Genomic DNA, 24,515 nt, shown 5'->3' on the forward strand with positions numbered 1-24,515 from the left:
TGAGCATCTGATTCTCCTAAAATATACAGAGTGTTCCATTTAAATTAAACAAGTCATTGCCGTTTAAAGGTAGAAATTATTTAAAATAAATTTTTAGACACTCTGTATGAGGTAGTATTATTTTTATTATTGCAACACAATAATTGTTCAATAAATAAACTTCAGTAAATATTTAGTATTAAAAACTCTGATACTCTTGGAGAAATAAAGCCTTAAATTTTTTACTGCAATTTTACAAAATTGAAAATATTTCAAAAACGGTAAGGTTTAAGTATAATAAACCTTAATCAAATTTACTTTAATTTTAATCGTAGAAACTAAAAATGTAATAATATACAGGGTTTTCTATTAAAAAAAATACAACTTTTGTAGTTTTTATTTATTTGGGACATTCTGTATCTTGTAAAAATATTTTTAAATTGTAGCTCCAACAGTTCTTCAACGAATCCAAAACTTACAATTTGTAAAAATCTAATCGTTTAGCCACAATACTCCGTGTCGTATGTGCTGAACAACCCTGTATATTAAAGAGGATGGGTGAGAGTATACACCCCTGCCGGACGCTTTTATGTGTTTGAAAGTGTTCAGACATGTGTTTCATTCACTTTTACCGTTGCTGTGTTATTAGTATATAAGCTCTCGATCAATGAATGCTACAAGATGTTCTGGTACTCCCATTTCTCCCAAAATCCTCCAGAGCTTTATTAGGAGCATAGAGAAGGTTTCGAATGTTCTCATATCCATTTGACGCAATTAAATGCTTTGTTGTAGTCAACAAAGCAAATGACAGCTTGTACATTAAATTCTCTGCACTTCTCTATCAGTTGTCGCACATTGGTTATTTGTTCACGGGCCTTTGACAAATCCTGCTTGTTGTTTAGGTATTTGGGAGTCGAGGTAATATTTCAAACGCTCATTTATTACATTTAGCATTATCTTGCTGGGATGTGACAGAAGCGAAAGTGTTCTATAGTTGTTGCATTTGTTGGTTGAACCTTTCTTATGCAGAGGTATGATAACTGAAGTTGCCCACTCTTTGGGCCATTTCCATGTTTTCCAGATATTGTTGCAGATGTTACAGATCTTTCTTATTGCCTCATTACCCATATTTTTCAAGAGTTCGCTAGTTATTTCATCTGAGCCGAGAGCTTTATTATCTTTAAGTTTGTGGATAGCTTTTATGATTTCACTGGTCATGATTTCAGGTTACTTTTCCAAAAATGAGACATGCTGGGAAAGATATGGATGCTTAAAGACCCTGCTATCGTTTATATTAAATTCTGAAGTACTAAGATGAAACTAGAAGGATAGAAATTAAACACCTACATATAATTCAAATCAAAATACAGTAAAATTACACCGTCGCAAAACCTTTATAAACTGAAAGTGTAAAACAATTATATTAAATTAAAAATGAAGAAAAATATGCAGTTAATACGTGACATTAAAATATTAATAGTGTGAAAGAGAGTGGAATAAGTGACATTAAAGTATTAATATTGTAGAATGGAACAAAAAAATACAAAAATACCAATTAACGATCTAAATATTTCTCAAAATCTATTGAAAGAGCAAACATCTTCGCAGTCCTAGAAGTCCTGCCTTGCAAATTTGATGGTGGTAATTATAAAACAATGTCTTTCACTAAAACCTTATTTATCTCAGTGACTACTGACTACAGTTTCGATCAATATGAAAAGCTTTGGCTGTGGATGTTAAGGTTATATCCAGTGGCGCAACTAGACACAGACTTTTAGGTGGGCTCAAGTCTTTTGAGAGACTTAGGTCACTATAAAATAATTTATAATTGATTTGAGATTAAAACCAATTTTAAACGAGATAATAGATTTGTCCAGTTTTTCCGTGATTCATCACACAAAGATTAAACAAATTATGGGGATGATCTGTTAACAATAATATTGTGAAATGTTAACAAGAAAACTGAATGAATATAAATCTTCAGTTGTTTTATTTGAATGTCTCATTTTTTACCCAAATATGCATGGCGTGTCTCATTTTTACACCACTTGACCCTACACTTTATACGATCAAATAATGATGTCATTTCTAGCATGAAAACTAGAAGGACTGACTTTATGGTACGAAAAAATACTAAATAGTTTTTTTTTCTTTTGCAGGCTGTGCCCACAATCCCTTAGAACTCACGAGCGGCAACAGGTAATATGATTTGACTTCTTAGCTATAAATTCTTTAGAACAATACAGATAATAAAAAACATCTACTTATTAGATTGAAAACTAACATATCCAACTAACTAATGAGGCGTGTAAAAGAAAATTTCGACATATCTTATTGTAAAATAGTTACGAGCAATTCATATAATCAAATAATTTTACAAATTGTTGATGCAAGAACTTTAAGCGACACATTTATTAATATAATTAGTAATGAATAATAAGCGGATATGCTTGATTTACTACGAAGGCCACGAAAATGCAACCTAGTGTGCATGTTGTATAATGAATACAAACAGGGTCTTACAACCTCTCATTCATCGTATTTTTAAATCCAATAAACGTATATTACATATCGTTCTCTACTCTTAAATGATTAATTAGAATCAATTAGTAAACACTTTTTTATAGTATTTCTTGAAAATGAAATAAAGCTGTTATATCAAACTTCAATTCTCAGTATTTTATTTATACAAGTGTTTCTCAAAAGTGGCTCACCTCTATCACTTTTTATGTTTTCAGGTAAAAATGAGATTTGGTACTTTAGTATTTCTACAACATAAATCTGGATTGACTGATGTACTCGTATTCAATAATTGTTTTCGGTCACCAGAATGACTACCACGTTTGATTTTTAAATGACACCCTCATTATTTTTTTACTTTATTTAATAGAAAATAACACTCTCAATAGAATGACATATTATATATCGACTTTTGACATTTTCGCATATGGTTTATTTGAAATTGTAACATGCGGTTCATAAGGACAATCTTACTCGAAATACCAAGAGCGGGGTACAAAAATATCCATAAAAAAATACTTTTTCAACATGTTTAGTAAAATTTAAATGGTTAATCTTCTAACTAAAGTGACATAAGATTCTTAGAGCCTCCATAACTAACTAATCAATTTGCATCAGTATAATCGTAAGTTGCTTTTAAACATAAACACAACAATTTGTAAAATAACTATTGTAAGATGTCTCTGAAACACTTATAATTTAAATAAACATCTGTTGTTTGTTCGGTTTGAAAATTTTTGTTATACAAGGTGACTTTATAAATGAAAATATTTTCAGGGCTGGTAGATCTCAATAAAATGAACATAATATATTCTCTTTACCGTGTTTCAAATAAGTCCAACCGAGTTATTAAAATTTGAAAATTAAAAAAAAAGATTTATTTTTAAAAAATGTTTAGCCACCTCAATTTTTCGGTATTTGCATCTCTTTTCGTGCCGTAATATCAGAGATTAAGAAATGTGTGTATACCGTGGGAAATTTTGCAGTGAACAGGAAGTTCTAAAAAGTTTTCTAAAATATACAGGAAAATTTCAAAAAAATGCACGATTTTTAACATCTTTCTTTGCAAAAGAAACCTCATAAGCGTGTTCTTGGGCTTGAAATATACCACCCCTGAAAATATTTGCATTTATTTAAGACTCACCCTGTATAGTTTTACCACTATTCTTTTATTAATAACTAATAAATATGACTGACTGACAGCAGAACAAAGAATGAATAGCATTAGGTAAATTTAAATAGTCTCGCTCTAAGTGTATACTAAGAATACGGTAACGTATATTGGCAACTGGGGGCCTCGGTGCAATATTTTTCGAGCTCCCCTTTGTAAAAAGATTGACGAATTTGACGCGAACTCTGCGGTTGACAGAGAAAACATGTGACGGCTATCTCAATGCTTGAGAACTAAAAGCCAAGTCTAAATTGTTGTTGAAAATGTTGCTAAAATTAATTTACTAAAAATTACTGAGGCAGCAGAGAAGAGTTAAATAAGGTTTAAACTAGATTAGATAATAAAATATTAATATGTCTGGAAAATCCAAATATTCTTATTATGGACTGTAACATAGCATTACCTCAGAACATATTTATGTCCACTGCCTAGGTCTAGGTTTTTTTCGTTTGAGTCATGGCATTATCAAAGAAGTTGCCAAATGCAGAAAAGTATAAAGGAAAAGTGTCTCACGATAATTTCAATTTTTTTAAAAAACCTGAGGCAAAAGAGCTTTTTTTGTATGAGAAAAAAACACCCTTACTTATACAGGGTGTTTCAGAACAAATGCGAAAAACTTCAGGGGGTGATTCCTCGTTAAAAATAAAGGGTAGTTTGCTTTATAAACTTTGGGTCAAAAGTCAATCATTAGGGAGATATCGCAGTACAAAGATGGCGGAAAAACAATGTTTTTATTTTTTATCTTGAAAACGAAAAGAGATAGACTTATGAAATTTTATGGAAGCATTACTGTTATGAAAACACACTTTCTGGTAATTTTTTCACTTTTTTAAAATCAGTGGAAGGGGTTGAAATAAACTACCCCTATCATTCTTGTTAACGAAATTTAAAGAAAAATCGTATCAAACACATGCAAAAAAGTAATTGGATAGTTCAGTTTATTTAGAAACTTTTTTATCTCTTGTATTTTTTTGACAAAACTCACCGATTTGAAATTAAAAAATAAAATGTAAAGCATTACATGTCAGGGCAGAAAACATTTTTAGATAAAGTAAAAAAGGCTTCGGAATAATTAATTGATCGTAAGATAATAACGTATTGCAGTAGAGTATGTCAAATTAAATAATATTAGAAACATCCTAAAAAGTGACAGCGGTCGATTAGATTTTTTCCTAAGAAAATTACAGCAGCCAACTAGATTCTTTATCTAAAAATGTTTTTTGTCCTGACATGTAATGCTTTACATTTTATTTTTTAATTTCAAATCGGTGACTTTTATCAAAAAAACACAAGAGATAAAAAAGTTTCTAAATCAACTAAACTATCCAAATTAATGCATCTTGCATGTGTTTGATAAGATTTTTCTTTAAATTTCGTTAACAAGAATGATAGGGATAGTTTATTTCAACCTCTTCCACTCATTTTAAAAAAGTAAAAAAATTACCAGAAAGTGTGTTTTTGTAACAGTAATGCTTCTATAAAATTTCATTAGTCTATCGCTTTTCGTTTTCAAGATAAAAAATAAAAACATTATTTTTCCGCCATCTTTGTTCCGCGATATCTCCCTAATGGTTGACTTTTGACCCAACATTTATAAAGCAAACTACCCTTTATTTTTAACAAGGAATCACTCCCTGAAGTTTTTCGCATTTGTTTTGAAACACCCTGTATATTAATAATTATATATGTTTATAATATGTTTCTTCATTATGGCCATTTTGTTTTTGTGGATTTGGGCCGGTTTCTACTTCCCCATCCACCCCTGTATACTCTATATACCAAGTCACACTCGCATGACTTAATTAATGATACAATTGCAAAAATCATGCTTTTCTATGATTTAATCTAATGTTTTTCATTTTTACATGACTAAAACGCCTTTTATTAATGATTTTCAGTTTTATTTGATACGTTATATTAAAATCTGTGTATGTCAAGGTTTTAATAGAGGTACTTTGGGTTCATGTTAATTTTCTCTCAGTAATTTTTTAAAGTCGGCTTGTTCCTTGAAACGTCAAATAGTTTTTGTGTTTAACAATTAATCAATGTTTGTGTCTGAATATGAACCTATTGAAATATATGTAGGTGTCTGACTCAGGTGTTATTTTTAATTAGAACAGATATATGTTGATGTTTTGTATTTTTTCATTCGCGAGTTTGAGAAGAACATCGATTTATAATGATAAATTCATTAGAAATAAAACAAAATATAGTTTTAAGAGCTCACACACACGCTCATTTCTTGATCACAGGCGGACTATGCAGGCTAGTTTGCGCAGGTATAACTTTTAATTCTTAATCTAAAGTTATAATTGTACAGTATTTTTAAGTTCGCGAACCCCCTTCCACTCATTCTAAATTCTCTTTTTGGGCTTTATAGATTAATATACAGGGTGGTCCGAACTGTATTCCAGAAACTTCGGCAGCAAATTCTGCAGATAAAATAAGTAGAAAAGTTCGTATAAATGTATATCCTATGCTCAGTTTCAGAGATACAGGGTGTAAAAATTTCATTTTTTTTTTCGATTTTTTTCTAAATAATTTCTGAAGTAACGTCAATATATGGTTGAAAATTTGTATCTAGGAGTTTCTTGATATGAGAAATTTGATTTTGAGGTCAATATGACTCCTATTTGTAGGGCGCGCCACCTACATGTGTTTAATTAGTTTGAAGACTAATAACTCTTCGTCGGTACCTGTATAAAACTAGCGAGTAAAAAATATATTTACGACAATTTTTAGGTAAAAAAGTATCTTGGTAAAAATCGTTACGAGTAATGGTTCTCGAGATATTTGGAATCTTAATTATCAAACCTATCATCATCCATCAGTCACATAATAATAATAATAATAATCATCTTTATTTCACATTGTGTATGAATTTACAGAGAATCTGAAAATATATCACAAAGCAAATGGTGTCACAGAAAATGCAGGTCTTAAAAATGTATTTTTTTTCTATAAATAAACTATTTTATCATACCCACACACATGCCTATGTCCCCTCCAGAAAGTCTCTAACCGAGTATGGTTCCATACCAATGATAAGTGCCTTAAGGTTTTGTTTGAATCTTCTAAAATTTGATATTTCTTTTATATTATTTGGTAGTTTATTGAATAACCTGAGACACATATAATATGGATTCCTCTCAGTCAGAGTCAATATGTGTACTGGGTAATTTACATTTAGGGTTCTGGTGTTATACCCATGAGATATCTGTAAATCAAATGAATCCCTATTTTTAAAAAAGAAAATCAGAGCTTCATAAATATAAACCCCATGCACCGTCATCAAACCCTCACTCTTGAAAAGTCCTCGGTAACTATCTCTATACTTCATATTTTTCATTGTCCTCAGCAGTCGCTTTTGAACAACAAATATCTTCTCTATGTCTCTATCTCCCCCCCAAAAAATGATTCCATACCTCAACACCGATAAGAAATTTGCATAATAAAATATCTTAATAGTATTATAGTCCACATATCTTTTAACAACTCTTATCCCGTAACATATAGCATTTAGTCGTTTTAACAGAGAGCTTATGTGGTCTGACCAATCCATAAACTCATCAATTTTTACACTTGAAAATTTAACACTATCTACAATATTTATACATTTCTTATTACATTCTACAGTAGCTGGTTTAATCAAATTAGACTGCTTTGTTCGAAACATAATGGCATTTGATTTTTCATTGTTTATAACTAATTTGTTCTTTTTAAACCAGCTATCTGTTTCATTGAATATTATGTTGGCTTTATTTAATACATCGGTAACATCTTTCCCACCAACAAGCAAGTTTGTATCATCCGCGTAGCACACAACATTTCCTTTATTCATGTCCATCACTGAATATATGTCATTTAGATATATTATAAATAAAACTGGCCCTATTATACTGCCTTGAGCAATTCCATGTATACTTTCCTTTTCATCTGAGAAATATGAATATCCATCTTGTGATATTTTTACTATTTGTTTTCTATTCAGTAAATAGGACCTGAACAAAGCTAGTGCCTGCCCTCTTACACCATACAAGTCTAATTTGTTAAGCAGAAGATCCCGGTCAATGCAATCATAGGCCTTCGACAAGTCCAAAAAGATTCCGAGTGACAGTCCATCATTTTCAATATGTCTTAGAATTATTTTGGTAAATTGAAATAAAGCAGTTTCAGTGGTCTTGCCAAAGGTATACCCATGCTGATGCTCCCTAAATAAATCGCATTCATTATAAAAATTTGTTATTTTTTACACATTACTAATTCAAACAGTTTTGAAAATCCAGGTAGCAAACTAATCGGCCTATAGTTCTCAACTAGTTCTGGATCGCCTTTTTTGTAAAGTGGTTTTATTAGAGCCGTTTTCAAATGACCCGGAAAAATTCCAGTTTTAAGACTATTGTTAATGATATAGGACAAGATATTTTTGATATGTGGAATTGATAATTTTACAATGCTTGTTGGAATTTCATCATAACCAGAGTTATGTTTGTTTTTATTTTGTTTCCTAGTTCGCAAATCTCATCAGTCGACACCGGTTTTAAGAACATTGATTTATTATTGGGTGTTATATTACAGCTGTAAGGTTTCTGTTCCAATCTATTAATTAAGTCGGGTATAATTGAAAGTAAAAAATTGTTAAATTGATTTGCATTATCCCTGGGATCTCCACTTTTCCTAAAATTACTATCATTACCTTTTTTGCCCAAAATCTTATTACATACTGTCCACATGGACTTTGTTTTATTATCTGAGTTTCTGATTTTTTCACTATAATCTTTGGATCTCACTGCTCTGAGAAGATTGTCATACTCTTTTTTGGTGTATGCACATAAATTAAACATGTTTATTAAATAGTTGTTATTAGACTGAAATGAAAACATAAATTTGAAATATTTTTGTGTCAAAAGTTGAGATTTGCACATTTTGTTCTCGAGATATTCGCTGCTAAATGTATCAATTTGTTCGCACATTTTCTCAAAATGCTTAAAATATATTAGAGATATCATTCTGCGGTTTTTGTCAGTGGATTCTAAGTAAAATTAGCTTTCGGTAAGTATATTTTAGTTGTTATTTGAGAAATTTCCATTTTTGACAAAATCGATTGGGGGGTGCCGAAGAAATTTTTCTGCAAAAAAATTTTGGAGAACCGACTTTGATTGTTTTATAATATGTTATAGACCCAAACGCGTACTTGACAAAACTGTTTCGTTTTTGAGATTTGCACATTTTGTTCTCGAGATATTAGCTGCTAAATGTATAGATTTGTTCGCAGTTCGCACATTTTCTCAAATTGCTTGAAATCTATTAGAGATTTCATTCTGCGGTTTTCGTCTGTGGATTACTTTCATTCTAAATATCTTGGGAACGGTTGCTCGTAGCGATTTTACCAAGAGACATTTTTTACGTAAAAAATCACGGAAATGTATATTTTTTTACTAAGTAGTTTTATACAGGTACGGACGAAAAGTTATTACTCTTCAAAGCAGTTAAAAAACATGTAGGTGGCGCCCCCTACAAATAGGAGTCATGTTGACATCAAAATCAAATTTCAGATGTCAAAAACTCCCAGACACCAATTTTCATCCAAATATTGATGTTACTTCAGAAATTATTTAGAAAAAAAAACGAAATAAAAATGAAACGTTTTTACACCCTGTATCTCCGAAACTAAGCCCATTTTATGCCGAAGTTTCCGGAATACAGTTCGGACCACCCTGTATATTAAAATCGGTTCTTTCATCATAATTTTTAAAGTTTATAACAATAATAAAATAAACAGTGGGGCCCTTTCCACAGTTCCAATTATACATCATAAATTTATATTTTAAGGAGCATGTTTATTTAATTTCGCAGTACTGAATAATTGCCTAAGAATTTAAACATAAAATAACTAAAAAACCGCATTACCTCACTGCCTCACTGCTATTCTACTATAGACGTGTGTTTCAAAACTGGAAAAATACCATGTTATATTATTGTTAATTTTATGATCAGTGGATTTTTACAGCACATAATAAAATTTGCACCTAACAGCAAGGAAATTGAATCATTCTGTTTGGTTTATAAATATTAACGACTTTTCTCAAACAAAAGTATTTATAGTTTTTTTAGAAACGTAGTGATTTAAATATTTGCCAATTAACCTATAAAATGAATTATTGCTAATGATTAAATAAGTTTTATTAATCTAAATGGACTGTTAGATTAACTATTTGTATTCAAATGAGATAAACCAGACATTCAGAATGTTTATAACATTGATAATTAAACTGCATTTTTTTTTCTTTAAGACTTTCTTAGGATTGTCATGTTATTCAATCATCGTGAGTTTATATAAAAGAAAATTCCTTTTTTTCTGACTAGCAATTAACAATACCTATATAACAATGTTATTAAAATGCCATAAGATATGTAACACTTAGGTGTAGTACAATCCCTAGTAGTTAATAGGAAAATGTGTTTGTTTTAAACGTATTTAACACCTTTCTATTTGAAAGTGAATGCTTATGTAAACAGTGTTGAGTATTATTTGACCATCTATAAAACATATCATTGTAGCTTTAGTGGTGTTGCACATAGTCTAATGAATGTGAAAATTAATATATCGATAGTCTAGTTCACAAATGGTTGCAAGAACAAAAACGTATATTTTCAGGTTATATGCGTTTTAAAGTTTATAAGTTCGTCAAAATTAATCTTCCTGTAGTACTTTACGCAAATGGAAGATGACTCTGGCTCCAACAAATTTGAATAATTTATATCCTCAAAGATTGTGTTCTCCTTTTTTTTCTAAAACCTGTCATTTTTGACATATGACACAAACATATATTTTTTTTTAAATCGAAACCATAGTTGGCCATGACATCATAAAAAGTACCATTTTTTAAGCTTTTCATCGATATAAGCTATAATATTTTTTTTGTCATACGCTCCCAAAAACAGCTATTTTACGGACTCATTTCAGTCCGTAAAATGTTTCTTTTTCGGCCTAGGCCGTAAAGGTCGTCATGGCAACCTTTATGGACTAAAATGTCTAAATTGTTGATGAATTTGTGTGATTTTGTGACAAATTTCGAATGACATGTCAAAATGCGATGAAATAAACAAACTCGTTACTAAGATATGAATTTATAAGCCAACTTTTTCAAACATTATAATTTCAAATATGGAAAATTTGCAAATATGCGTTCTAAAAAACTGTAAAAAGCGTATGACAAAAAATAGTGTATGTAACACGTACCTAAATTATGTCTTTTAGGACTCATCTACTATTTCGGACTCGGCTAACGCCTCGTCCGCAAACAATAATGATTCGTCCTAAAAAACATCATTTTAGGTACTAGTTACATAAATAGCTATTTTTCAAAAATTACAGAGTTATAGCCAATTCTTATCATTTTTAAACAGTTTCGCTTAGTTAGCCATGGAAACAAGTTCAGTAATCGTTGCTCTCAGAGATATCAAACTATCACATTCAAACTTTGTAAATTAAAATAAATAAAAATTGTAAATATGAATTGTTCAAATGAAGAAAAGCGTGCAGGATTATTGGTTCAACTTTTCTTGGTCATACATTTACGAGGATACGTTGTTATATTATTTTTTTAGGTTTTAGTTTGTGTAATGTAAACTGTAAAGGACATTTATTAAAATATGGTTATAATAAGTTATAAATCATAACAGAATAAGAATGCCATTGCCATGCCAACTAAGTGAAATTAGTCAAGAAAGACAAGAATTGGCGATAACTCAGTAATTTTTCGCAAAAAACATATTATAGCTTATATCGCCGAACAGCTTTAAAAACTGCGCTTTTCATGAAGTCATGGCCAACTATGATTTCCATTTAAAAAATAATATGTTTGTGTAATATGTCAAAAACGACAGGCTTTAGAAAAAAACTGAGAACACGATTTCATTAAGGATGTGATTATCTACAACTTTTATCTGAAAGCTTTTTGTCTAAAATAGGTTATAATGGAATTAGGAACCATTTTAAAAGAGCCGAAATTTGTTTTTTAGAAATACCTAGTAAGCCATGAACTTTTTCAAAAATCTGAAAGGCGCATATTTATGACCCCACTACAATTCTTTCCCCATTTAACCGACTCTCTATCTCCAGTAGTATCCGAGATACCCATAGAAAACTATTGTAGAATACTCACCCTGTATAGCTGCATGATGTGTATAGCTGCATCACTTTATAAATATAGCTCCAACTGGTGCAATTTATTTGGAAAATATAATTAAATTTATCAGAAATATACATAAATTTCGCACACTTGTACTAATAAATAAAGTATCTGTTGATAAACCGCGCAAAATAAATATATATTCTGATATTTGTTTTCAAAATATCAGGCCATTGGTTATCAATATTGCATTTTATTTACCACTAAACGGTGTCTTTATTTATGTAGTGATCTCACTAGGTCATTTCAATAGTTACATCATTATCAGAATAAATATAATAATTTGTTTATGTACGATTAATATTTTGTTTTGCTAAAATTATAATAACCTAACAAACTCGATATCATCATCATCATCATTTTCAGCCTCACAATAGGAATTGACCTCAAATCCACGGAGGCAATAGAGAAAAAGGGACATATCCTATATTATAGATACGGGACAACACCGGTATCAGGTCTAAGAAGAGACCATAGACTTAAAATAAAATATAGACTGAGCATCTCATTCATAAATAGCTGGAACATGCGGTCACACAATATCTTGTTATTGTTGTGTTATTGTTTTAGGTTATAACGAGTGCGACACGAGCGATAGATAGGTTGTCTCTGTCGTAACGGTCGTTCCCTGACGACTCTGACGAGAAACAAACACTGTCTTTCGTTTCTCAAGTACACCTGAACTCTCCGTATCATAGCCGGGTAATTTTTTTATTTTAATGAAGCTATAATTAAATTAAAAATATATTGTATTTAAACTTTTTTATATTTTATTAAGATTTAGGACAGGTTTTTTAAATAAAAGTTTAGAAAAAACGTCTTAGAGTCCAAAAAGGATAAAAATAATAAAACACACTTTATAGAAGAAATTTTATAATCGAAATTACGTAATTTTTGAGATTAATAATAAATTATTAATTTTAGTCAAACATTTACAACCCCTAATATTAATCAAAACAGGATATATTCCACAGATATAATAGAATCGGCGACAGAGAGAAAAAAAAATATGATTGTTGTAATTTTTTTTTGGTTAAGTGATGGCTTATGTAAATTAGAGAAAACATAAATCTGTTCCATTAAAGCAAGGAAGGTGATAGGAAGTGGATAAAATGAAAACTACATTTATTTAACTCGGTACTGTCTTTATTATACCGGGTGCGTCCCAAAAGTGGCTCATCTCCATAATTTTTTTATATTTTCAAATAAAAAAACAAGATTTTGTATGTTAGTATATGACATAAATTAGGATTGATTGACGCATTCAATTGTTTTTGGTCACTTCCTGTTTGGAAATGACTATAACTTTTAATTTTTAAACGGCACCCTCGGTTGTGTTTTAAACAGTATCCGACTTATAATTTAGTAGTATAAGGACTATTTATTACATCTATGGAATATTAAAACCTACTTTATTAAACTGTAGTATTAATATCTCAATATATGTGTATAACAAGAAAAAAAATATTGATAGTATTAAAGACGTGACAACATAGGCTGGATGAGAAGGCTCGGATGACATTTGACAGATGACGTTTGACGTTTGACATATGACGTTTGACAGCTCCCCTCCTCCTCGCGCCTGCGCTGTACCCCTCCTCCTCGCGCCTGCGCTGTACCCCCACTCCTCGCGCATGCGCCGTGCGCTCTGCTCCACTGCTCCACTGATGCAGAATCGGCCTTCTACCTCTACTATCCTCCAGCCTCCATCTCACGGGTTCCTCAGCCGGAGGCAAACTCCAACCACGGCATTCCAACCGTGGAAGGGTGTGTACCTACCATCGGAGGAAGAACTGTTGTCAGAGGAGGATGGGAAATAGCCTGTGCCATCTACAACAGGGGTATGATGGGTTATAGACTGTGTGATGACTCTAGGATGGGGGCACAATAGATCTTTAAGGTCGCAGTGATTACCCCCCCTCTTACTCAATCTACATTCTACATTTTCAGCTTATTCAACCATTTCCAATTATGGTGTAGCCTCCCTCAAATACTCTCTTTGTAGTTGAGCCCATTGTGGTCTATTGTTGGTTGTCGATTTTCCAACATACAGTATATCTTCGTTTTATCTTTACAAGAGGAAAAACTTTTTTATTACTGACATTTTGAGAAAAAGGCATTCTTCATAAAAAATTTTTGCTTGTTCTAAAACGGTTAATCCCGTTTATACCTTTCCAAATTTCCATACCGTTTTAGAGAATATTAAAAAAAACATGAAAATATGCTTGAATTTATTTCAGTCCTAAAAATCAAAAGTAGTTTCTATGGTAATATAATTTAGATTTTATTCTTTGATGGATGGTTATTATTAATTTTCATTAACATCATATTTTTTGCTATTGTTAAAGTATAAAATTTTCCGATAACTATTATTATCACCCTTTTCGAAGCATTGAACTAAATAAATTTTGTGTTTCTTTAACATTTTAAAACAGCAAAAAATATGACGCTAATTAAAATTCTATCAATAACAATATATCAAAGAATGAAAACGAAATTATATTACCATAGAAACGCGTTTTTATTTTTAGGACTTAAATTATAATATTCAACTATTATTTTTTAATTTCCTCCAAAACGGCATGGAAATCTGGAAAAGTATTAACGAGGTTTGCCATTTTAGAACAAGAAATTTTTTTTATGAAGAATACATTTTTTTCAAAATGTTGTTGCGTTTTTTTTAAAACATTACCACTGCGAACGGCAGCTTTTCATCGGAGAGCAGTCGTGGATAAGGTATTTCACTAGAGAGAAAACTAATCAATAACAATAAACAAAAAAATATAGATATTGGGCGCCAGGCATGTACAGAGAAAGAAAACACAGTTGTATATTACTTAAAACTAATGACTATATTATTGTAGAATTTTAATAATTATTATAGGTGGTTAAATACTATTACAAGGCGTAGTGTATTGAAACCTAAGATCTAAATCATATTGTAACTACTAAATCGACATAAATGTTCTTAATAATCTAACCACTAAATATAGTCTGTACGATATTATTTAAAATGTACGTTATTAAGTTAAGACTGAAAATGTTTTAAATGTTAAATCTAAAACTTGAACTCTTAAATCTACACTTAGCTGTTCTTTATGTAATCTTGCTTCAAACAGTAACAGCGCGAGATGGTCTCGCATCTCTGTACTCGGCCATCCAATACAACAAAAGGGGCCAGAATGAGGACACAATGAACTGGAACAGCCGTAACTACTAACTAGCTTATGGATGGGAACGAAGCAGCATGGGGCTCAAGCTACATCCACGCTGGGGCACTTTATATGCAAGAAAAATCATTCCTACTGGGGACACTCGTTCACAAGACATCCGTACTTAGGATAATGGTACAAGGGAACACTACCCGTACCTTGGACCATAACTTAGGACTATAACCTTGGAAATAGTCCGTACCTTGGACCATAACCTTGGACACAGTCCGTCCATAAGATAACGGTACAGGGGAACACTACCCGTACCTTGGATACTACTAGGACCTTGGATAATGCCCGTACCTTGTAAATAGTCCGTACCTTGGACCCTAAAAATACGAAACTCTTGTTTAAAATCAAACAAGGTCTAACAAACAAAATGAACCTACCTCGAATTACTTCCGAGGGCTCACTAAATAATAAAGAACATGTCCTTTCTTCAATGTGACATTCTGAAGGACAAAAGAAAAGGGACGCCAACGTGCCAGCAAAATACAAATACAAGTTAGGTTGGGACATCCAAAACTCTACCCTAAAAATATGCGGTAATAATATCGAATCTAAAAGGATAATATTTCATCTTTACCTGTTGCTTTGAAATAGCAGCTGATTCAGATTATACAGCAAGATTTAAATAATCACCATTTCTAAAAGCCGGGATGGTTAGGTTAGGCTACAGAGCGCTAAAAGCAAAAGTCAGTCGACAGCACAGAGAGTTGACAGAAGAGATGTTGACAGCGCCTCCACAGAGCGATAACAGGGTTGTGTCAAACGATAACAGGGTTGTGGACTAGAGAACGTAAAAATTCGTCAAATAAATTATCCGGCCGGAACGATAGGGAATCCGGTGATGATAGGCCAGACATCATATATTATTTATAAAAAAGACATGTAACGAACTAAAAATGTTACAATGTCAATAATAAATCCGGGGACATACTGTGTAGGTGTATAAATTCTTCGGTTTAAAAATGGTACACACTGCTGTTCCATTTGCCAACTTATACTAATAATAAAAAATATATCGCTGATCAAAAAATTGTACTTTAACCCTAGGTACTCCTACTTCACAACAGTACATATTTAAATTATACCCACCTCTCCACAAGAATTTACTGCCTAGGGCTTAAAATCTGCAGGTAGTCTCCTGCTGCATGCCGAGCTTTTATGCGAAGACGACAGGCATATTATTTTGTGTGCAGGAATGTATTAACATTGCTTTTGGACAATTAAAACTGAATAATTTTTCATTACTGTGACCTCAATTAAATTAATATTAGTATGGATTAATTTATTTGGATATAGGCTAATAAAAAAACTCTTAGTTTTGAGAAATGCATTCTTCATAAAAATGTTTGCTTATTCAAAAATGGTTAATCCTTTTTATACTTTTCCAAATTTCCATATCGTATTAGAGAAAACAAAAAAACATAAAAATACAGGGTGCTACAAATTCGAGGTACGAGCATTGGTATTTCGGTAACCGTAAAAGATACGAAAATAGTTAAATTGGGGTAAAGTTGAGCTTTGGGATGTTCACCAAGATGCCGTCAAAAAAGTTTTAAAAATTTCAAGGATTGCTGAGTTTTTTTTGGAAAAAAACGGATTTTTTTAAAAACCAATTTTATTTTTTCCTGTCGTTACTTTTTAGAAAATCAAAAAACTAATTGGACATTAATATAGCCACTTAATTAGGACTATCTGACAGTGTTTTTAGATTTTCAAATTAGCTGATAATTTGTGAGATGCAGAGGCCGAATTATTTTTTTTTAATACGGACCTGTATTTATTTCAGTTTTTGAAATAACTCGGTCTTCTGAGTACAATGATATGCCACACTTTATACTTTTTTTTTGTTTCGGCCATTTGAACACAATTTATTTAAACTAATTTCAAATCCGGCTCTGTTTTTTTTTTAAATATTTAATCTATTCATCGTTACAATATTGATAAGCCTTCAAACTTAACAAAGACGTCTGGTAAAATATTGAATACAGAAAATCAAATGCAATAAAAAATAATATGAAATAATTAATATAATATTAATATTTTTCGGCATTTACAATAAAGAGCACAAATGCATTCGAAAGTATAAGAAGAAATGTTCAAAGAACTATAAACAAAATTCAACGAATAATAAATGTGTGCAATAGGAAGGGTGGTAACCATGTGGTAACCCTTTCAAACATGCAGAGCATTAGAAACTAATTTGTAGAAGTTGATTTATTTATAATAACTACGATTAATATTATGCATATTATTAGATCGTACTCTGAGATTTCAAATTCACAATAAAAAAAGTTAAAAATGATATCTTTATTGCTGACCTGGATATTATTTATTTGAATCTTTCAATTGGCTCGATTTTCCTTATTCAATGTTAATTAGTGCTGATCAATATTGTTCCAATGAATATAATCAGATTAAATAATTTGAGAAAACAGAGTCGGACTTGATATTATTTTAAATAATAATTAAATAGTTTTGTTGTTGTTAAGGTACCCAAAACAAAAAAAGTATAGCGTGGTATATCATTGTACTCAGGAGGCCGAGTTCTTTCAAAACCTGAAATAAAAAGTGCAGGTCCATATTTAAAAAAAATTAAGTTGGCCTCTGTATTTCACAAATTATTATCATCTAATTTAAAAATCTAAAAATACTATCAGATAATCCTAATAAAGTGGCTATGGGAACGTGCAAATTAGTTTTTATTGATTTATATTGATTTTCCAAAAAATTGTTTTTATTTTCAAAAAACTCAGCAATCCTTGAAATATTTAAAAATTTGATGGCATCGTGGTGAACATCCCACGGCGCAACTTTGCCATAATTTAACCATCTTCGTATCTATTACGGTTTCCGAGATACCAATACTCGTACCTCGAATTTATGGCACCCTGTATAGTTGAATTTTATTTAAGTCCTAAAAATCAATACGCGTTTTATAAAATTAAGTTTATTTCATCATAAACTTAATTTCATAAAATTATAGTAGATACTACTATAAATTACTGAATAATAGTACATAAAATGTCCAAACTTCTACATTTTAGAGCGTGGATGAAACAAATAAAATTTATGATTTACACATCCAATGGATAATAAACCTTGTAAGCAATGTGCTCTTTCCAAATTTTATTGTTGTTAAATTCAAAATCAGTGTGAAATTACCCAAGAAGACTTACGTAACATATACTCTAATATATTAGACATTGTTTTTGTGTTAAGTAACGTAAACAGGTTCAACAAATTAAATAATATTGTCTATTGTAAATACAATAGATGTATTATTACTTTTTTAAGCAAAAAGTATAAACAAAAGCGTATTTGAACAATGATCATTTCATGGCTAAAAAGGAAATGTCTTTTTTATATATAGACTTTTTTTATTTTTTTTTTAACTTATAAATGACATTTTTTTTATTTGAGTCTACTTAATTGATTTTATAACTTTTGTTAACAGAAAAGATATTCTAATAAATAACACAACATTGGAAATGATTCTAATGAGGAAATGAACTAGATCATATTCAAATCTAAAATACCACTTTATCCAAAGAAGAAAACATTCGACCAATGTGTACTACCAGATATGAACTATGCATGCGAAACCTGGACACTTATAAGGAAACTGCAGGTCGCACAACGTTCAATAAAACGAAATATGCTGGGACTAGCCAAGAGAAACCGTAAAAGAATAGAGTGGATACGACAAAAGACCCAGGTAATAGATGTCATCCATAGAATCAAATCATTCAAGTGACAATAGTCAGGACATCTGAGAAGGAGAACGGGCAACAGATGGACACCTAACTACCAAAAGAAAAGGTATGGTTTTAATGTAAAAACTACGAAAAAATGCTAAGGAGGCTACACCATAATTGGAATTGGTTGGAGAAGCTGAAAATGATGATGATGATAATGATGATGATAATTCGCTTTTGAAGAAGACACTAATATTTTTTCTTAATTATTACATTAAAACCATGTCTGCGTTTGGTCCTCCTAACAAACCTAGTAAGTTATGATCCCGAAGCAGGCCTTTTTCGCCTAATATTTACTTCGTTTAATCTTCTTTTTTCAGTACATTCACTAACATATACGTTCTTTAGGTACAATTCATTATAAATTTGAAAAGCTGGCAAACGGCGGTTTCTTAGCAATAAACATACAATAAGTCGATCGTCTCTATTCGAAGTTCTTATACGAAGGTTCCTGGAGGTCTAGCATATGAACCTGTCCCGAGGAAGCGACAGCACTGTACTTCGTGCACACCTAAATCTGTTAGAGACATAATTTTGATCTCTATCATCTTCAATTAAAATAACTATAGCGGATGTAATTTATGGACTTAAAACCATCTCTGCTAAATTAATTGTCCAACAGCCAACAGAAAAGTCTTCAATAACAGTGACATTACATAAATCATAAACACAATTTTTAGGTCTGTTGACTGGGACCAAAAGCAAAGGTATGATTTTATTGTAAAAATTACAAGAAAATGTTAATGTCTTCTTCAAAACCGAATATATGATAAACTGATTTTCAAATTCCTTGCTTTTTTTAACAAATTCCACAGGGTGTTCCAAACTATCACTAAAATAACAACATTTTGTGTTCCCTCATATAATTGACAGAAGGGCACTTTCATTTTTAATTTAGAGCTAGATTATTTGAGTAGCTAAATTATTTGACATTTTCATGAGATATTAAAATGTCAAATAATTTAGCTACAAATTAATTAAAAGATTATCAAAATCTGTCCACTAGAACACACTGTATCGTGTAGTGCATCGGAACACGGAACATAGGAAATATACGGCCCAGAGAAAGTTAATATTAAAATACCAACAAAAATGTGTCTGTGTCATTGTCAAAAGTAATTTTGTATAAATAATTAAGATTTTTACAATTTCTAAAAAAGTTTACGATTAAACGTCATTTTGCTGGAAATAGTATTCCCCCTGTATTAGACATGTTTAGAGATACAAGAAGAGGATAGAGGCCGTAGAAATGGATGTCATTCGAAGATCAATGGGAATGGTATTATTCGCTGACCTGGTACGGACATGTAGAGCGAATGAAGGACGCTAGATGGCCCAAGAAAATAATCAATTGGCAACCAAAGGGCAGAAGAAAACAGGGAACACAGAAACTGGAATGACAAAAAAGCGTACACAAAGCGATGAGTGAAAGAAACCTGTCAACAGAGGATTGTACGAATACACCAGGCTGGAAATTGGGTATCGGACAACGTAGAAAAACGTTCTAAACCGACTAATATGCAGCTCAGTCTCCGGAAAGCCTATACCGAATAAGTCAACAGTTTAAAGGTTTAAAAGGTTTGAAAACAAAGGGTACGAAAGGCTCATGGAAATGTGAATACAAAAATAATTGAACATAACAATTACTTGAATATTCTTCATGTTGACGAAAAGAACAACATTGACTCCTGTCTATTGGGGTTTAGAATTTAGAATAAGTGGGAGGGCGGTTAATCTCTGCGACCTTAGAGATCTATTGTGTCCCCCTTTCTTGAGTTATAACTCATCATACAGTCCCAGGACTTCCTACGGAGACCCGTGTCCCTCACAGTCGGGGAGCTACGACCCAAGCCGGGTAGACGAAACGGTAGCGACCGGGTAGACGAAACGGTAACGAACTCTGCGACCTTAGAGATCTATTGTGTCCCCCTTTCTTGAGTTATAACTCATCATACAGTCCCAGGACTTCCTACGGAGACCCGTGTCCCTCACAGTCGGGGAGCTACGACCCAAGCCGGGTAGACGAAACGGTAGCTTGTGCCGCCTGTTGGGTTTAGAGGTAGGAGGTAGGCTCCCGACCCTTGGAGGAGGTGGTAGCTTGTATGCCACTTGCGGAGGATGGTCTCACGCAAGTGTCAGCCACCTCTCCTGTAGTTCTCTTTGGGTTTGGCCCCTTGGAACTTTCATTGTTACTATTCCCAGTGTCGCTAGGGGGTTTCCCCACAGCTTCACCGGTGATGTATTTATTACTATTATTACCAGATCTCATAGTGTTCCTATGAGTCGCTAGGGACAGTCGGTCCACTTCTACAGAGCCCCGCATGTAGAAGTAAGGGGTAAAATACAATGGGGTGCCCCAAGGTTGAGGCTATCCGTCGCCCCGCCCGGTATTGTTATATGTCTTGGTGCAATTTCCTGGCCACGACACTACAGTCAGGGACAAGACGATGAGTGAGATGCTTCTTAGACCAAGCCAAGTGCTAGGGGGGATTCCCCCCAGCACCTGACCAGGAGCTTCCCCACCAACGACAAGGTCTTGCATCTCCTAGGGGAAGGTCTATTGGGGTTACAGTAGGAATATTTATATTTATCTTTTACTTGTAGAGGGTAAGAGGAAACTGGGTGGACTCAAAAGATACAAGGATGATTTTTCATGAAAACTTAAAGGGGATAAGTATGCAGCAACAGTGGGAGGAAGCAGCGCACAATAGAACTCAATGGAAGAGAGTTGTAAATTCTGTTAATAACGACAACCAAAAAGTAAAGAGGCAACAAAGTAATGAGATTTTTGAATGTCCGAAGTGCGGAACAGAGATAACATCACGCATCGGGCTTTTCAGTCACAGAAAAGCTCATGACAGGAAACGCCTTGCGTAACCATCTTCTGATGCCTGTCAAATACTCGTTAGCGAGTAATGGCAGTAGTGGTAGTAGTAGTAATGTGATTTTATTAATTAGTATTATAGTTGTTTGGGAAGGAAGCATTTCGTTGTAATACCAAATAAATGTCTATATCATAATTTTCAGACAATCTTATTTCAATTTTATATTTTCATTTTTGACGAGAATGGTCGTTCGTCTTATAAGAATGTTTCTGTGATAATTATAACTGATAATTTATAATTTACAATGAGAGAGATGTGTGAATGTTAATAGCTCTAACTAATTCTATTTCTTCCTAGTGGTGATACTTCCTAGGTTGACGTTTGTCTTCTGGGCCTGATGATGGGAATGGTTTAAGTCCCGAAACATGTCGCCCCCCTGCTTTTTTTGAAGCATTAAAATTTAAATAAACATCTTAAAGATTGTGAGTTATTTGTCCCCTTACCCGCCTTCAGAGGTTTTACTTTGATATTTTTTTTTAATTACCAGAGTTATTTAACAATTTACTATCAGAATGTAAACGAAAATAAAATAAAAACGTTTTTGTCCTGCCCCGGTCTCGATCTCTGACTCCTCGCTTGATATAGGCGGAACCTCTACGCGTCTCTATGAAGTCTCGCTTGGTTTATATTCAATACTAGAATTTGAAGGACTCAATGCGCAGTAGGGAACGCAACGTTTACCGGCAGCGAGACCGGCCGCATGCTGTTCCAGAGAGCATAGTAAACGATATATTAAAGAGCCAGTTTTCTTAAAATACTTGGTTTCCCAACGTTGCTAGCTCTCGTACTATAATTCGAAGGTAGATTTTTGCAAATAACTTTTAGATGCCTATTCCAAATAAAACGAAAATCTAGACGAAACTAGAATTTTAAATGTCTCTTCAAAAAAGAATAATACATTTTTTGCATAAAAACATCTGGGGAGATAATATTTGGCCTCACCACGCTATATAAAACTCTAAAATACATGAAAATTTTAGGGTGCCCGTTTTTCGTGCCGGTGAGAGTACATCCGAAAACGAATTATTTAGCACGTCCGAAGAAAAAATTTTGCTACTCCATAAAGGGAGGACCGCCAGACTGTTTTGGCCTAAGGCTGCACACGTACGCTAATTGCAACCTGATGCTAGCGACGACAATAGCGAAACTTTCTTTTTCTTATTTGGGATCCGAACATGTTTGCTACCGATATTTTGACGATGGCATTTCCGGACAACGACCGCGTTTCGATTTTTGTCTCGCGTACGGCATCAGTGTCGAACTTTCCTTTTTATAAAGAAACGACGGTCGCTGTATTCTCACGAAGCACCCGATCAAGATCTTGTCTCTAATGGATTGTCGCAGGTGAATGTTACCTGTAGCATTGTTTGTTAATTGCTCTTACCGCTAGTTTCATCCCAAAATAATAATGATTTTTTTTAGTCTGACAAAACATCATAAAAATTGAAATGTGTGTTTTGTAGAGATGCAGATTGTACAGGGTGGCGCCTCTCATACGCCGCGGAAGCTCCAAGGAGAATGACAGTTTTGTATTCAAATGAAATTTTGTGAGCATCTATAGGTTAATTTAGAGTACTTTTTAAAAATATAGAGAGTTCTACAGGGTGTCCCCAAAAAAAGTTACATATCAAAGTTGTGTTTTTTGTAATGTATACCGGGTGCGTCTCAAAAGTGGCTCACCCCTATAACTTTTTCATTTTTTCAGATAATAAAACGAGATTTCATATCTTAGTATATGACATAAATTGGGATTGATTGACGCATTCAATTGTTTTTGGTCACTTCCTGTTTCACCGCAAATGACTACTACATTTGATTTTTAAATAGCACCCCCGGTATATTTTTACTTTATTCGATAGAAAATGGCATTCTGAATAGAATGACGTATCATATGTCAACTTTTGACATTCTCGCTTAATAAAAAATTGTATTTTAAATTTCAATCTAGATTGCCATGGCTATGTTAAAAACACTTCTTAATCAAGGAGTCTTGGAAAAATAGATTTGATCGTCTAATGTTTTTAGTGTCTTGTCCTGGCCGGTTAAAAAATCGTATTTTTAATCATATCTCATTTTTTCAAATGGAACGAGGGTGGCTCATTAACATATTTGGAAAAAACATTTTTTAACGAATAATTTGATATCACACACTTGGTATTTCGAGTCAAATTTTCGTTACGAACGGCAAGTTATAATTTCAAATAAACCATATGCGAAAATGTCAAAAGTTGACACATGACATGTCATTCTATTCAGAGTGTTATTTTCTATCGAATAAAGTAAAAAAATATTGAAGGTGCCATTTAAAAATCAAAAGTTGTCATCATTTCCGGTGAAACAGGAAGTGACCGAAAACAATTGAATACGTCAATCAATCCTAATTTATGTGATATACTAACACACCAAATCTCGTTTTTTTAACTGAAAAAATAAAAAAGTTATATGGGTGAGCCACTTTTGAGACGCACCCGGTATATTAATTGTAATCTATATATTAATTGAGTTTCGGATTCTTGGAGAAAAATAAAGGTGAGTTTTATAAGAGTATATGACTAAAATGTAAGGTTTTTAACATATTATTTAACATTTTCTAAAAATAAAGCACAATTTTTAAATTACAATAAAAGCTACCTAAATTGGAATTTGCCTTATTATTTCGCTAACAAAAGAAAAAAAAGGTCAGTGGCGTACATACTTTTTTAAAAAAAATATTCCAATGATAACCCATATGCACGTCCCTGGTGAATATAGCGACATTTTTTAGCCCCAAAATATGTCGAATTTATAGT

The 24,515-nt window shown here is 32.4% G+C and overlaps 1 protein-coding gene across 1 annotated transcript in view; it reads left to right on the plus strand.

The window, feature by feature from the left end:
* LOC115874912 overlaps positions 1-24,515 on the plus strand; it is a 181,296-nt gene that overhangs the window by 46,371 nt on the left and 110,410 nt on the right. Inside the window, exon 2 of the mRNA XM_030890208.1 lies at positions 2,139-2,178. The gene's annotated coding sequence lies outside the window, so the exon portion shown is untranslated. The remainder of the gene's footprint in view (positions 1-2,138; positions 2,179-24,515) is intronic.

This window comes from Sitophilus oryzae, unplaced genomic scaffold (assembly GCF_002938485.1).
Source record: "Sitophilus oryzae breed Bouriz unplaced genomic scaffold, Soryzae_2.0 scaffold_1307_pilon_pilon, whole genome shotgun sequence".
Taxonomy (NCBI): Eukaryota; Metazoa; Arthropoda; class Insecta; order Coleoptera; family Curculionidae; genus Sitophilus; species Sitophilus oryzae.